Source organism: Schistocerca americana, chromosome 3 (assembly GCF_021461395.2).
Source record: "Schistocerca americana isolate TAMUIC-IGC-003095 chromosome 3, iqSchAmer2.1, whole genome shotgun sequence".
NCBI lineage: Eukaryota > Metazoa > Arthropoda > Insecta > Orthoptera > Acrididae > Schistocerca > Schistocerca americana.
In genome coordinates, this window is record NC_060121.1 from 981,137,083 (window position 1) to 981,154,187 (window position 17,105).

At 47.0% G+C, this 17,105-nt stretch overlaps 1 pseudogene; it reads right to left on the minus strand.

Moving 5' to 3' along the window:
* Window positions 1-277: 277 nt before the first annotated feature.
* LOC124608042 lies at window positions 278-395 on the minus strand (annotated as a pseudogene).
* Between the last annotated feature and the right edge of the window lie 16,710 nt (window positions 396-17,105).

A 17,105-nucleotide genomic window follows, 5' to 3' on the forward strand; every position in this document is an offset into this window, starting at 1 on the left:
GATGCTGTTTATTCTAATAATTAGACATGAGATGAAAACCTGGGGCATAAATACATTGGCAGCAATCCCCCCCCAAGCACTCCGTCTTCAGCCCACAAGTGGCCCGTCGGGACCATCCGGCCGCCGTGTTATCCTCAGTTTGGATGCGGATAGGAGGGGCGTGGGGTCAGCACACCGCTCTCCCGATCGTTATGATTGTTTTCTTTGACCGGAGCCGCTACTATTCGGTCGAGTAGCTCCTCATTTGGCATCACTAGGCTGAGTGCACCCTGAAAAACGGCAACAGCGCATGGCGGCCCAGATGGTCACCCATCCAAGTGCAGACCACGCCCGACAGTGCTTAACTGCGGTGATTTGACGGGAACCGGTGTATCTACTGTGGCAAGGCCGTTGCCCAAATACATTGCTTTTAAATGTGCATATTTGCTACACTAAGTGGCATTAAGATTCAGCTACAACTCCTTCCCTCTTATACCCCTCACTATATCCTACCCCCTTTTTTTATGTTCCTCAAGGCCTGTTGTACCTTACTTCCGAAGCACAATGATGGTTTCACCGCAATTTTGTCCTACAAGCATGAAATTATGAGGAACAATATTGTATACAGCTTGTCTCTTTACTACAGCGATCTGCATTACCGTATGGTACCAGGTTTATAGCCGTGTTTGAAATGTCCGTTAATGACGTCTAATATCGCACTTTTTATGCTCAAGTGGTCGGTTTCGTTCAAGTACTCAATTTAGAAAGAGATAAATAGTGTAAAAACAAAGCGACTTTGTCTACAGTGAATGACATTTCAAAGTATTCAGTAATCGCCGGTTTCCCCGTTTACAATATCTTCAGTCACGTCATTAGGACGAAAAAGTTTTGATCAACGTGAATTTCAGAAAAAGAACGACCCTTGCTATATACCCGTCCGATTCATTTTACAATGAACATTCTATGTTTGTACAGGCTTAGGAACGAAATTTTTTTGTTGTGGTCTTCAGTCCAAAGACTGGTTTGATGCACCTCTCCATGCTACTCTATCCTGTGCAAGCTTCTTCATCTCCCAGTACCTACTGCAACCTACATCATTCTGCATCTGCTTAGCGTGTCTATCTCTTGGTCTCCCTCTACGATTTTTACCCTCCCCCCAATCCTACTCAATACTTCCTCATTAGTTATGTGATCTACCCATCTAATCTTCAGCATTCTTCTGTAGCACCACATTTCGAAAGCTTCTATTCTCTTCTTGTCCAAACTATTTATCGTCCACGTTTCGCTTCCATACATGGCTACACTCCATACAAATACTTTCAGAAACGACTTCCTGACACTTAAATCTGTACTCGATGTTAACAGATTTCTCTTCTTCAGAAACGCTTTCCTGGCCATTGCCAGCCTACATTTTATATCCTCTCTACTTCGACCATCATCAGTTATTTTGCTCCCCAAATAGCAAAACTCATTTACTACTTTAAGCGTCTCATTTCCTAATCTAATGCGTGATTACCCACTCGGAAGTGCGTGTGGGCTGCAAAGGAACAGCACTCATGAAGAAGGTGAGTGGCTGCAGCAATTATATTTATTCCTAAAAATGTTCGTAATCGACGCGTTCTATTAATATTCGCTCATACATGAGTAATACGCAGTGGTTCCAAAACCCGTCCGGGTAGCCGTGTGAGTTAAAAGCGTCGCTTGCGGGACGGGAAGGTTCACCGGCCCCCCATCGAATAGTTAGGCGGATTAACGAAGAGGGCTGGTGTGCCGGGTAGCCTGGATGTGGTTTTTAGGTGGTTTCCCACGTCTCAGTAGGTGAATACCGAGCTGGTACCCAAGTGTCCTGCCGCCGTTAGACGATTCGCAAACATTTACAAAACTTTCGCTTGCATTCACGTGACTAATACCACATACAAAGAGTTGCGGTACCCACATTCCGTCACGTGGGAGGGAAAAGGGGGTGTGGTGGGGGGTAACGGAGTAATGGGATGACGACAGGAAAGGCATCCAGCAATCCCTTAAACTAACCATGCCACGTCCGTTAACAACCATGCCGACTCTGCCCCAATGCAGAACAAAGGCACAAGAAAAAGAAGAAGAATAAGCATTCGTTCCGATTAGGGAGTCATAATGGAAATGAGTGGGCATAAAATCAGCACGTCTGACCATCCTGAGAAAGCATTTTTTGTAGTTTCCCTGATTGGCTTATTGTGAATCTTCGTTTAGTTCTGTTTCTTCCCCGATCATTGCCCACCCTGAACTAGTGTTTCGCCTCTAGTGTATTATCATCTTTTTAATTTGCAAGTAGTCTAACTCGCTCAGTGAGAGAACAGTGTTTTCTGAAGAAGACGGGTTTACATCTGTCGAAATCTTGGTAAAAGGTTGAAATAAACCTTTCCTTCAGACTGACTGGCTGCATTGAATGCATTCACTGATTTCTATCCATTGTCGAAGAGCAGCCATGTTCAAAATACCCAAAAATGCGGATGTGTTACAGCGTTAAATTATTTAGTTAATCGGTTTTTGGTTTACGTTGCCATCATCAGACTATCACCACCGTCAGATATAATACTTACTTAGGAACAAATTTGTAGAAGGATTTGGGCTGCAAATCATTAAAAGAAAGGAGTTTTTCGTTGCAACGGAATCTTCGCACGAAATTCCAATCACCAACTTTCTTCTCCGGATGCGAAAATATTTTGTTGACACCGACCTACATAGAGAGGAACGATCACCACGATAAAATAAGGGAAACCAGAACTCGTACGGAGAGATATAGGTGTCCATTCTTTCCGCGCTCTTTACGAGATTGGAATAATAGAGAATTGTGAAGGTGGTTCGATGAACCCTCCTCCAGGCACTTAAATGTGATTTGCAGAGTATCCATGTAGATGTAGAAGATATTACACTATGCGAGTGAGGTGTAAAATCTAAGTACGTGTCCTGTTTGACAGTACAACTGTAACATAATGAAAATATTTCAGGTACACCGTAAGCCAAAACCGCTTAACCAAACAAATTAATATCGTAAAATTTTTAAAATTTTTGTGCTTTTCATACATACAGCAACCAGCTGTTAAGCGATCAATTAATTCCTTGATATCACAGGATGTGTCCTAACAACGGATCCCTACTTTTAGTCGAGCTATGTCATAAACTTATTTTTAGCCCGGATCGATTGAGTGTCTCTTCGTTAATCATCCTATACAAGTATTCAATCTTCAGTATTATTCTATAATATTTGTCCTTTCCTTTACGTTTTCCTCCAATTTTTCCGTTCTGCTGCTTCTTCCAGTGCAAAGTTAGTAATCTGTGAATATCCTGCTTCATCTCCAACTGACATTTCACTTTCTCTTTTAAACCGCCGTCCATATACGTATTTCGTTCTCCAGTTCCTTTTCGGAAGTATGTACACCCCTGGAAATTGAAATAAGAACACCGTGAATTCATTGTCCCAGGAAGGGGAAACTTTATTGACACATTCCTGGGGTCAGATACATCACATGATCACACTGACAGAACCACAGGCACATAGACACAGGCAACAGAGCATGCACAATGTCGGCACTAGTACAGTGTATATCCACCTTTCGCAGCAATGCAGGCTGCTATTCTCCCATGGAGACGATCGTAGAGATGCTGGATGTAGTCCTGTGGAACGGCTTGCCATGCCATTTCCACCTGGCGCCTCAGTTGGACCAGCGTTCGTGCTGGACGTGCAGACCGCGTGAGACGACGCTTCATCCAGTCCCAAACATGCTCAATGGGTGACAGATCCGGAGATCTTGCTGGCCAGGGTAGTTGACTTACACCTTCTAGAGCACGTTGGGTGGCACGGGATACATGCGGACGTGCATTGTCCTGTTGGAACAGCAAGTTCCCTTGCCGGTCTAGGAATGGTAGAACGATGGGTTCGATGGCGGTTTGGATGTACCGTGCACTATTCAGTGTCCCCTCGACGATCACCAGTGGTGTACGGCCAGTGTAGGAGATCGCTCCCCACACCATGATGCCGGGTGTTGGCCCTGTGTGCCTCGGTCGTATGCAGTCCTGATTGTGGCGCTTACCTGCACGGCGCCAAACACGCATACGACCATCATTGGCACCAAGGCAGAAGCGACTCTCATCGCTGAAGACGACACGTCTCCATTCGTCCCTCCATTCACGCCTGTCGCGACACCACTGGAGGCGGGCTGCACGATGTTGGGGCGTGAGCGGAAGACGGCCTAACGGTGTGCGGGACCGTAGCCCAGCTTCATGGAGACGGTTGCGAATGGTCCTCGCCGATACCCCAGCAGCAACAGTGTCCCTAATTTGCTGGGAAGTGGCGGTGCGGTCCCCTACGGCACTGCGTAGGATCCTACGGTCTTGGCGTGCATCCGTGCGTCGCTGCGGTCCGGTCCCAGGTCGACGGGCACGTGCACCTCCCGCCGACCACTGGCGACAACATCGATGTACTGTGGAGACCTCACGCCCCACGTGTTGAGCAATTCGGCGGTACGTCCACCCGGCCTCCCGCATGCCCACTATACGCCCTCGCTCAAAGTCCGTCAATTGCACATACGGTTCACGTCCACGCTGTCGCGGCATGCTACCAGTGTTAAAGACTGCGATGGAGCTCCGTATGCCACGGCAAACTGGCTGACACTGACGGCGGCGGTGCACAAATGCTGCGCAGCCAGCGCCATTCGACGGCCAACACCGCGGTTCCTGGTGTGTCCGCTGTGCCGTGCGTGTGATCATTGCTTGTACAGCCCTCTCGCAGTGTCCGGAGCAAGTATGGTGGGTCTGACACACCGGTGTCAATGTGTTCTTTTTTCCATTTCCAGGAGTGTATTTCGCATTTTACTTGCGTTTTTAAGGCTTAACATCCTACTGTAATACCACCTCTTAAATGCATCCAAATTATTCTTTACCGGTTTTGCTCTAGTCCACGTTTTACTAGGATTTGTCATCGTTCCCACAGAAGCAGTTTCAAGAATATCAACCGCATTCTATGACAGCATTAGAGTTCGTTTATTTAAGAATACTGTCACCTCCCACTCCTGTTGCTATCTTTGCTTTCAGACTCTTGTGTAATCCAGTTTTCTTTACATCAGAATTCGTTCATTTATTGTATTCCACTTTGTTCAGTTTTGATATTTAACCATCCTCTATTCTCCAGTCTGCTACATTTCGATTCTGCTTTCCGCTTTATTCAACATTTCGTCTGATTCTACTCTTACCTTCCCACACTGACAACGCAGCTATCGAGCCATTGCTTGTTTGATATTTCACGCCCAAACAAATGAAATATCAGAAGTTCTTTTTGTCAGAAACTATTCCCATTTGTGATACCCGCATAGCGACTAAAATAGCATGTGGAAACGATATTGTCAGTACTCCTTAACTACATCTACATCTACATTGATACTCCGCAAGCCACCCAACGGTGTGTGGCGGAGGGCACTTTACGTGCCACTGTCATTACCTCCCTTTCCTGTTCCAGTCGCGTATGGTTCGCGGGAAGAACGACTGTCTGAAAGCCTCCGTGCGCGCTCTAATCTCTCTAATTTTACATTCATGATCTCCTCGGGAAGTATAAGTAGGGGGAAGCAATATATTCGATACCTCATCCAGAAACGCACCCTCTCGAAACCTGGCGAGCAAGCTACACCGCGATGCAGAGCGCCTCTCTTGCAGAGTCTGCCACTTTAGTTTATTAAACATCTCCGTAACGCTATCACGGTTACCAAATAACCCAGTGACGAAACGCGCCGCTCTTCTTTGGATCTTCTCTATCTCCTCCGTCAACCCGACCTGGTACGGATCCCACACTGATGAGCAATACTCAAGTATAGGTCGAACGAGTGTTTTGTAAGCCACCTCCTTTGTTGATGGACTACATTTTCTAAGCACTCTCCCAATGAATCTCAACCTGGTACCCGCCTTACCAACAATTAGTTTTATATGATCATTCCACTTCAAATCGTTCCGTACGCATACTCCCAGATATTTTACAGAAGTAACTGCTACCAGTGTTTGTTCCGCTATCATATAATCACACAATAAAGGATCCTTCTTTCTATGTATTCGCAATACATTACATTTGTCTATGTTAAGGGTCAGTTGCCACTCCCTGCACCAAGTGCCTATCCGCTGCAGATCTTCCTGTATTTCGCTACAATTTTCTAATGCAGCAACTTCTCTGTATACTACAGCATCATCCGCGAAAAGCCGCATGGAACTTCCGACACTATCTACTAAGTCATTTATATATATTGTGAAAAGCAATGGTCCCATAACACTCCCCTGTGGCACGCCAGAGGTTACTTTAACGTCTGTAGACGTCTCTCCATTGATAACAACATGCTGTGTTCTGTTTGCTAAAAACTCTTCAATCCAGCCACACAGCTGGTCTGATATTCCGTAGGCTCTTACTTTGTTTATCAGGCGACAGTGCGGAACTGTATCGAACGCCTTCCGGAAGTCAAGAAAAATAGCATCTACCTGGGAGCCTGTATCTAATATTTTCTGGGTCTCATGAACAAATAAGGCGAGTTGGGTCTCACACGATCGCTGTTTCCGGAATCCATGTTGATTCCTACATAGTAGATTCTGGGTTTCCAGAAATGACATGATACGCGAGCAAAAAACATGTTCTAAAATTCTACAAGAGAAGAGACAGTTCCGTCAACTAGAGATATTTCAGCAGGTTTTGGACAGGAACAATGTGCTTCCACAGTACAACTTTCAGTGCTGCCACTCTCTCTATCGAATGAAGAGATCCGGGGGCAAACGGTTCAAGTTTGTCGCCGCCAAGTAGTAGTAACACCAACCGGTATGGGGGGGGGGGGGGGGGGGGGGGGATGGTGACCAGCGCTCACCACTCGTGGCAAACGGCAACTGATCCTAGGTGTTGACGTCATGTGGGTTGGGACGCAACCTCCACGGCAGCGAAGTCTTCGCGGAAACAGGTGAAGGCGCGCCGCCGCTAACACGTCCCAGGAAAGCTCTCCGTGTGTCACCGCCTGAGAGCAGCCAGTCGAGAAAGAACTGACGCTACGTGAGACACGCACCTCGGAGGTGACTGCCGGCTCTGCTTCCGTAACTGTGCAACGTGGAGGCCGCACAGAGGGTGTGGCGAGGTAGCCCACTGCCAAGGACGCGGTCACAAAGAGGGCGCAAAGAACTGTCCGAGAAAAAAAAACAACGAAAGAAATATGATTTAAGAACTAACCCGGAGAGGAACGTGAATTCTCGTACCGGGCCTTCTGCCTATGAGAAGAAGCCCTTCTCTCGACCCGCAAGTGTAAACAGTGTTTACTTAACACGTTATCGTCTCTATCGTTCTGCCAAGTAGCATCCTAAAGAAACGACTACTGCCCAACATATGTCTATTACTAAAATCGTAAGAGCGCTTGGTTCTGATGGCTGCTGCTTACACAGTTCGGTCATGTTCAGCATTGGAGTTCTTGCTGTTACTACGCTAACGCATTGTAGGACGTGAAAAATCGGCATGACAATGTACATCTACATGCGGAGGGCACAATTCGCGCCAAAGTCATATTTGCTCCCTGTGTTCCACTCGCGGATCGCGCGAGAGAAAAACGACTGTCTGAACGCCTCAGTACGAGCTCTAATTTCCTTTATCTTTGAATGGTGATCACTGCGCGATTTGATAGTTGGTGGTAATAATATATGCTCTACATCCTCGGCGAAGATTGGATTTCGGAATTTAGTGACCAGCCCCTTCTGTTTAACGCGACGTCTATCTGCAAGTGTGTCCCACTTCAAACTTTCTACGAGATTTGTAACGCTCTCGCGATGGCTAAATGTACCAGTCACGAATCTTGCCGCTCTTCTTTGGAGCTTCTCAATCTCTTGAATCAGACCCAACTGGTAAGGGTCCCATACAGACGAACAATACTCTAAGATTGGACGAACTAACATATTGTAAGCTATTTCCTTTGTTGAAGGACTGCATCGCTTCAGGATTCTACCAATAAACCGTAATCTAGAGTTCGCCTTACCCGTTACTTGTGTAATCTGGTCATTCCATTTGAGATAATTTCGAATAGCCACACCCACATAATTCACTGATGTTACCGCTTCCAAAGACTGATCATTTATTTTGTACTCATACATTACTGGGGATTTTCGCCTTGTTATACGCAGTAGGTTACACTTACTAATGTTGAAAGATAACTGCCAGTCACTACACCACGCATTTATTTTCTGCAAATCCTCATTGATCTCTTCACAACTTTCGTGTCATACAACTTTCCTGTAGACTACAGCATCATCGGCAAACAGTCTAAGGCCGTTGTCAATACCATCAACCGGATCGTTCATGTAAATCGCAAAAAGCAGCGGAGCTATTACGCTGCCCTGTGTTACGCTTGTTTCTGTTGAAGTCACCCCGTTCAGGACGACATACTGCGCTGTGTCTGTTAGAAAATTTCCTATCCAACCGGATATGTCATCGGACAGACTGTAAGCGCGCACTTTTTGGAGCAAGCGACAGTGCGGAATTGAGTGGAACGCCTTTCGAAAGTCGAGAAATACGGCATCAACCTGGGAGCCGGTATCTAGAGCCTGTTGCATATCATGCACGAAGAGGGTCAGCTGTGTCTCGCATGACCGCTGTTTCCTAAAACCGTGCTGGTTTCTCCAGACGAGCCTCTCAGAGTCTAGAAAGGTTATTATGTCTGAACACAAAATATGCTCCATGATTATACAACAAATCGATGTCAGTCAAATTGGCACCAAATACGCTATTTGACCGAAGGATTCCGATTTTTGTCGATTTCTGCCGACTGGGTACTGGATCGAGATGCGACGGTGGAGAAAGTAAGCAAAAAGGATGGACGAGATAATTATGTACTTTACTTGCCCCTCCATCCAGTACATTTGCTGCACCCAACTTTCCGTTGATGCGATATGATGCGTAAATAAGTAAGGGTTCACAGATAACTGTTCTGTGGCTGATTAATAACATAACAGCAGATTGTAGTCGTTGACCTTGTGCTTACGCAGCTGTCCTCTTTTTTTATCTAAGCTAAATCCTTCTGTAAAGAAACGTATGCTCTATCATTGGCCATCGACTGCGTTGCTCAATTATCTGGTGTCGTAAGACAACTACAAGTAGGACCTACTTATTTGTTAGGTTCAAAATGGCTCTGAGCATTATGGAACTTTTCAGGTCATGAGTCCCCTAGAACTTAGAACTACTTAAACCTAACGACATCACACACATCCATGCCCGGGGCAGGGTTCGAACCTGCGACAGTAGCGGTCGCGCGGTTCCAGACTGTAGCGCCTAGAACCGCTCTGCCACCCCGGCCGGCCTATTTCTTAGGCATTTTGCTTTTGTTATAGTGTGAATGACACTCTGACATAAGCTACGGCGTCCAAAGATTTAATGTTCTTTGTTATACGTTCAGCCCGCGTATTTCTTGTATCAGATTTAACTTGGAGGAGGAGGCAGTGGGGGGGGGGGGGGGGAGGGAGGGGAGACGCAGTTTCCGCATTTGTAAACTGTTCCATTGATCACACGGCCATATTATTTGTCAGTACTATAACACTGACGTCAAGAAACACAACTGTCAACAAAAACACACTTTGACGTTAACCGGGTTTTTCTTATGTCGGGAGATTAAATGTCTTAGTAATGTATCTAAATGTCTAGTGATACCAGTCCATAAACAGAGCACATCGTCCACATATCAGAGCCGAGAGTAAATTTTGCAAGTCAGTGGCTCTTTCTGTAAGACATTTCGCTCGAAACTGTCCATGAAAATTTCAGACAATATAGGTCCAAGACGAGAATCGACGGCTAACCCATCTGGCTGACTAAGTATTCTCACACTGGAAATAATTCTGTTTTACACACATTTGAATAGCACCAATTATATCATACAATTCTATAGAATTTACTCACTTATCAGTAGGGACATTTGTAAATAAGCTAGTAACGTCAAATGATACTAGTTTAGAACTGGGTGCAATTTGTATATGTTTAATTTTGTCAGCCGGCCGCTGTGGCTGAGCGGTTCTAGGCGCTTCAGTTCGGAACCGCGCTGCTGCTACGGTCGCAGGTTCGAATCCTGCCTCGGGCATGGATGTGTGTGATGTCCTTAGGTTTCAGTAGTTCTAAGTTGTAGGGGGACTGGTGACCTCAGGTGTTAAGTCCCATAGTGCTTAGAGCCATTTAATTTTGTCAACAAGAACGCTCTTTGTTATCTTTTTTTGTGTAGTACGGTGATATTTTTTACTGCGAGTACGCTGGCAGCTGCCGCCTAACGCAACTTGCTGTGTGCAGAGGGCGCCGCCAGACCCTTTCAGTATTGCTCCGTGCGTGGCAGCGCAACATGTGGTGGCTTTGTGTTCTCTCTCTCCCAGACACAACAGCCGTGCCTTTGCCGGGCTGGCGCTCTCTTTGCCTTGCAATTCTGCCCACTGTGCGAAAGCCGCAGAGAGTTACGCATTTGTTGCAGTCGCGGATTCTTCGCGCTCAGAGCTGCATGCGGTGCAGCTCCATGCGTCAGAGAAGAGCGCGGCGTTCACGCGTCGGCCGACTCGTGTTTCGCCGCGTCGTCTGCCCTCTGGTGAGCAGCTGACCCCACCGACTGTAAACACGGCTGACGAGGCTCTGCCGTGGTCTAGGCACTGCACGAAACGAAGTTCAGATTCCCGTCCGTTTGTTCAGATTTAACTTTCCCCGAGTCGATTAAAATTGTTACAGAACAGCTCATTTCAAGGACACAGCTAGCTTTCTACTTATCCTTGTCCTAACTGAGCTTTGAGCTTCATTTCCAATGACGTAGTGAATAAAACCTAATCGCATACCCCCTTCTGCCGTGCAATACGTGTTCTTGGAGATGAACGTCGGAGAGAAAAAGATGGCCCTATTTTTGTATTGGGAGGAAACGTAAAATGGAAATCTCTTGTGCAGCCATCGTACTCACGAATCAGTACTCAAAAGGTGACGGACCAGTTGTCAAATGTGTGATATATTTGCTGCAACATGTTTCGAGTTACGTTACCTCATTATAAAGTACCATAGAAGAAGGTAACAAATAAATACATCGTAATAAAAAATGGTTCAAATGGCTCGGAGCACTATGGGACTCAACTGCTGAGGTCATTAGTCCCCTAGAACTTAGAACTAGTTAAACCTAACTAACCTAAGGACATCACACACACCCATGCCCGAGGCAGGATTCGAACCTGCGACCGTAGCAGTCCGGCGGTTCGGGACTGCAGCGCCAGAACCGCTAGACCACCGCGGCCGGCTTCACACTAGGCTGGCGCCGGTGGCGACACCCTACAACGTGCTGACATGAGGAAAGTTTCCAACCGATTTGTCATACACAAACAGCAGTTGACCGGCGGTGCCTGGTTCAAATGGCTCTGAGCACTATGGGAGTCAACTGCTGAGGTCATTAGTCCCCTAGAACTTAGAACTAGTTAAACCTAACTAACCTAAGGACATCACACACACCCATGCCCGAGGCAGGATTCGAACCTGCGACCGTAGCAGTCCGGCGGTTCGGGACTGCAGCGCCAGAACCGCTAGACCACCGCGGCCGGCTTCACACTAGGCTGGCGCCGGTGGCGACACCTACAACGTGCTGACATGAGGAAAGTTTCCAACCGATTTGTCATACACAAACAGCAGTTGACCGGCGGTGCCTGGTTCAAATGGCTCTGAGCACTATGGGAGTCAACTGCTGAGGTCATTAGTCCCCTAGAACTTAGAACTAGTTAAACCTAACTAACCTAAGGACATCACAAACATCCATGCCCGAGGCAGGATTCGAACCTGCGACCGTAGCGGTCTTGCGGTTCCAGACTGCAGCGCCTTTAACCGCACGGCCACTTCGGCCGGCGTGGTGCCTGGTGAAACGTTGTTGTGATGCTTCGTGCAAGGAGGAGAAATGCGTAACATCACGTTTCCCACTTTGATAAAGGTCGGATTGTAGCCTATCGCGATTGCGGTTTATCGTATCGCGACATTGCTGCTCGCGTTGGTCGAGATCCAATGACTGTTAGCAGAATATGGAATCGGTGGGTTCAGGAGGGTAATACGGAACGCCGTGCTGGATCCCAACGGCCTCGTATCACTAGCAGTCGAGATGACAGGCATCTTATCCGCATGGCTGTGCATCACAGACAGGAGCGCCTGCGATGGTGTACTCAACGACGAACTTGGGTGTGCGAATGGCAAAACGTCATTTTTTCGGATGAATCCACGTTCTGGTTACAGCATCGCGGTGAACGCACATTGGAAGCGTGTATTCGTCATCGCCATACTGTCGTATCACCCGGCGTGATGGTATCGGGTGCCACTGGTTACACGTCTCGGTCACCTTTTGTTCGAATTGACGGCACTTTGAACAGTGGACGTTACATTTCAGATGCGTCACGACCCGCGGCTCTAACCTTCATTCGATCCCTCCAAAACCCTACATTTCAGCAGGATAATGCGCGACCGCATGTTGCACGTCCTGTACGGGCCTTTCTATATACAGGAAATGTTCGACTGCTGCCCTGGCCAGATCTCTCACCAACTGAAAACGTGTGGTCAATGGTGGCCGAGCAACTGGCTCGTCACAATACGCCAGTCACTACTCTTGATGAACTGTGGTGTTGTGTTGAAGCTGCATGGGCAGCTGTACCTGTACACGCCCTCCAAGCTCTGTTTGACTCAATGTCTAGTTGTATCAAGGCCGTTATTACGGCCAGAGGTGGTTGATGATGTACTGATTTCTCAGGATGTATGCACCCAAATTACGTGAAAATGTTATCAATGTCCAATGAAAACCGGTTTATCATCTGCATTTCTTCTTGGTGTAGCAATTTTAATGGGCAGTAGTGCAGTTATATCGTCTTAAAAACTTTGGTTCTCATAAGGTTTTCCTAAAGTGTTCTAATTTCGCGTACGTGCCGCTTTAAGGCGAAAAAAATAATAACTGACTTATAATAACTGCTACGGAAAACAGCCATACAAACAAATGTATTTGTCACTGTTATTTCAATAGAACAGCGCTTAAAGCTCGTCCTTCGCCTAGCTTCGTACTCCCACAGAGAGGTTTGGTAGTGGCCGCGCGGCGTTCCCGCAGCTGCGACAGAGGCGCGCCTGCGCCGTTGCTCACCTCTAATTATTAGGCGGGCGTAAGCGAGAGTGCAAAGTGCGGCGCCAGCGAATGGGACGCGGCCGCCGCAGCGGCAAGCGGCCGCAATTAGCCGACCCGGCCCGACCCGGAGTCTGGAAGAGCGGCCGCGTCAGCAGCTCGGCGCCGGCAATTGCGGCGCCTGCGTCGGCCCAGCACCGCCGACCCGCGACGTACAGCGACGCGACGCAGCTGCGGCCGCGCTAAGCGCATTATCTGCGTCCAGGCGGCCGAGCTGGGTGAGCAACTGCCCAAGCGAGAACCACTTGTGGGGTAACACTGGGGGATATCTCCGCTACACCCGAGAATTTGTTTACTCCCTGACTCTCGCCAAGGAGAAGTCTATACATGCTCACGAGTGCTACACATTGCTTAGCCAAAACTTTTCGACGACACCCGACTGTGAGATTGTACATCACTGGCCATTAAAATTGCTACACCAAGTCGAAAAGGAGATGACAAACGGGTATTCATTGGACAGATATATTATACTAGAACTGACATGTGATTACATTTTCACGCAATTTGGGTGCATAGACACTGCGAAATCAGTACCCAGAACAACCACCTCGGGTCGTAATAACGGCCTTCATACGCCTGGACATTAATTCAGAGCTTGGATGGTGTGTACAGGTACAGCTGCCCATGCAGCTTCAACACGACACCACAGTTCATCAAGAGTAGTGACTGGCGTATTGTGACGAGCCAGTTGCTCAGCCACCATTGACCAGACGTTTTTAATTGGTGAGAGATCTGGAGAGTGTGCTGGCCAGGGCAGCACTCGAACGTTTTCTGTATCCAGAAAGGCTCGTACAGGACCTACAACATGAGGTCGTGCATTATCCTGCTGAAATGTAGGGTTTCGCAGGGATCGAATGAAGGGTAGAGCCACGGGTCGTAACACATCTGAAATGTAACGTCCACCGTTCAAAGTGCCGTCAATGCAAACCAGAGGTGACCGAGACGTGTAACCAGTGGCACCCCATACCATCACGCCGGGTGATACGACAGTATGGCGATGACGAATACACGCTTCCAATGTGCGTTCACCGCGATGCTGTAACCAGAACGTGGATTCATCCGAAAAAATGACGTTTTGCCTTTCGCACACCCAAGTTCGTCGTTGAGTACAACATCGCAGACGCTCCTGTCTGTGATGCACAGCCATGCGGATAAGATGTCTGTCATCTCGACTGCTAGTGATACGAGACCGTTGGGATCCAGCACGGCGTTCCACATTACCCTCCTGAACCCACCGATTCCGTATTCTGCTAACAGTCATTGGATCTCGACCAACGCGAGCAGCAATGTCGCGACACGATAAACCGCAATCGCGATAGGGTACAATCCGACCTTTACCAAAGTCAGAAACGTGATAGTACGCATTTCTCCTCCTTACACGAGGCATCACAACAACGTTTCACCAGGCAACTCCGGTCAACTGCTGTTTGTGTATGAGAAATCGTCTGGAAACTTTCCTCATGTCAGCACGTTGTAGGTGTCGCCACCGGCGCCAACCTTGTGTGAATTCTCTGAAAAGCTAATCATTTGCATATCACAGCATCTTCTTCCTGTCGGTTAAATTTCGCGTCTGCAGCACATCATTTTCGTGGTGTAGCAATTTTAATGGCCAGTAGTGTATGTCGCCTGGTGCCGATTTGGGAGCGTGAAGCAGTAAGGAAAGCATGTAAGCAGAGCAGAGACGTGTGTGGAAACATTCTGGCGGCTATCGCGAAGTCCCATCACTGTGTGGACTGCGTGATCCGCATCCATTCATTCTTCATGCCTTGCCAGACAGCTACACAATTTTCCAGCAGGCTAACTGCGCCTGACTGAATCGTGCGACACGGGACTGACCATCATGATAGCGAACTCAACTTGATGTCTTGGCCCACCAAACATTTGCTTCCTTACGTCTTCACTTTCACAACCTGCGACATGGTCGCGAATAAAAAACTGACGCGAATACAGAATAAATTTCCTTTACTTTACGTCTGTGATCACAAATTTTTTTGTCATCAGACTACGGGTTTCAATGAATAATAACCATTTTCAGATCTATTCTATAAAAACATGTTCTAATGTACTGCAGCCATAGTGTCATCGTCAAGTGTTAAAACACAAAATTAGCACCAGCGTCGTCAAATTAGGACATGTTTTTATAGAACAGATCTGAAGATGTTCATTGTACAAATTGTAAGTGAAACAACCTGAGTTTGCAAGTATGGTGTTTACTTTCTTTAATGCGTAATCCATTTCTGGACATCCAGCCCCGTCTTCACATGCACCTCTTCGCATAGCAATATTTTCAAAAATGGTTCAAATGGCTCTAAGCACTATGGGACTCAACATCTGAGGTCATCAGTCCCCTAGAACTTAGAACTACTTAAACCTAACTAACCTGAGGACATCACAAACATCCATGCCCGAGGCAGGATTCGAACCTGCGGCCGTAGCAGCAACGCGGTTCCAGACTGAAGCGCCTAGAACCGATCGGCCACACCTGCCTGCTCAATATTTTCAAAAATTACGTTCTTTCATTGCATAACAGCTTCACTCGTATACTATGTGTTACAATTTGCCAAACTCATCCATTATAAGATCAGATTAATGTTCTTCTGTGTTTGTGAAATTACACATGAAACTAAAATTACTTCTAGTCATGACCAAATATTAAGCCAATAATATTTTCTATCGTAAGTGTTTAAATGTCATTATACATTGGTGCCAACCAATCTAGATTTCAGTTAAGATGACTTACAGTGCGAGTGTGTACATTGCCAGAAAAAAAAAAAAAAAAAAAAAATGTGCATCCTTTTAGAGGTTTCCAATTCACTCAATATTTATTACTGCAACACTGCAAATGATTACATTTACAGATCAACAACACAAGCTGTTATGTAGTGCCAGGTACAGACCTAGGCTGAAACTCCCATATTACGAGGGTGAGCCAAATCAAAACCTTAAATACTTTTTTAAATATTATTTATTGTGCAGAAGTGGTACAAATCTCTATCACTTTTCAACATAATCTCCGCCACGGTCAATGCAAGTCCTCCAGCGCTTACAAAGTGCATAAATTCCTTTACAAAAAAATTCTTTTGGTAGTTCGCGCAACCACTCATGCACCGTGTGGCGTACCTCTTCATCAGAACGGAACTTCTTTCGCCCCATTGCGTCTTTGAGTGGTCCAAACATACGGAAATCACTTGGGGCAGGGTCTGGTGAGTATGGTGGATGAGGAAGACACTCAAAATGCAGGTCTGTGATTGTTGCAACTGTTGTACGGGCTGCGTGGGGCCTCGCATTGTCATGTTGCAAAAGGACACCTGCTGGCAGCAATCCACGTCGCTTTGATTTGATTCCTGGCCGAAGATGATTTTTTAGGAGAATTGTGTGTAATGCACTGGTGACAGTGGTCCCTCTAGGAATGTAATGCCCCAGAATGACGTCTTTTGCATCCCAAAAGAGAGTCAGCATAACCTTCCCTGCTGATGGTTCTGTTCGAAACTTCTTTGGATTGACCTTCGCCAATCAAACTCTCGCTATGCCTTGATGAAGTCAAGGACTCCTATTCGCCCCTAGTCTATTGGCGTGGTACACCGGTGAGATAACCAGTCCACCGCGACGCCACTGAAAAATTCGCTCGCAGGCATTTAACTATAACTCTGTCTGTCCACACCGCACAATAAGTGTGTCGGCCAACACAGTGAACAACGCTTAATCGCAGGGACTCAATATAGAGTCGCACTCCGATTCGCTCTCGACAGAGGTGCTCTCCCAGTGAAGTACTGAGGAGAGACTTGTTCCTCGCTCTTTGAGTACACGTACGAGCGCGCACACGCTCTCGTTACGTGTTCTCGCTCCATGAGCGACAACGGAACGGCGCCTCTCCACGCCAGACGTGAAGGGGTATATCTTTCGGTCTCTTCCATTACTCCTTCAGCTGAAGGCGTCAGGAAAGTG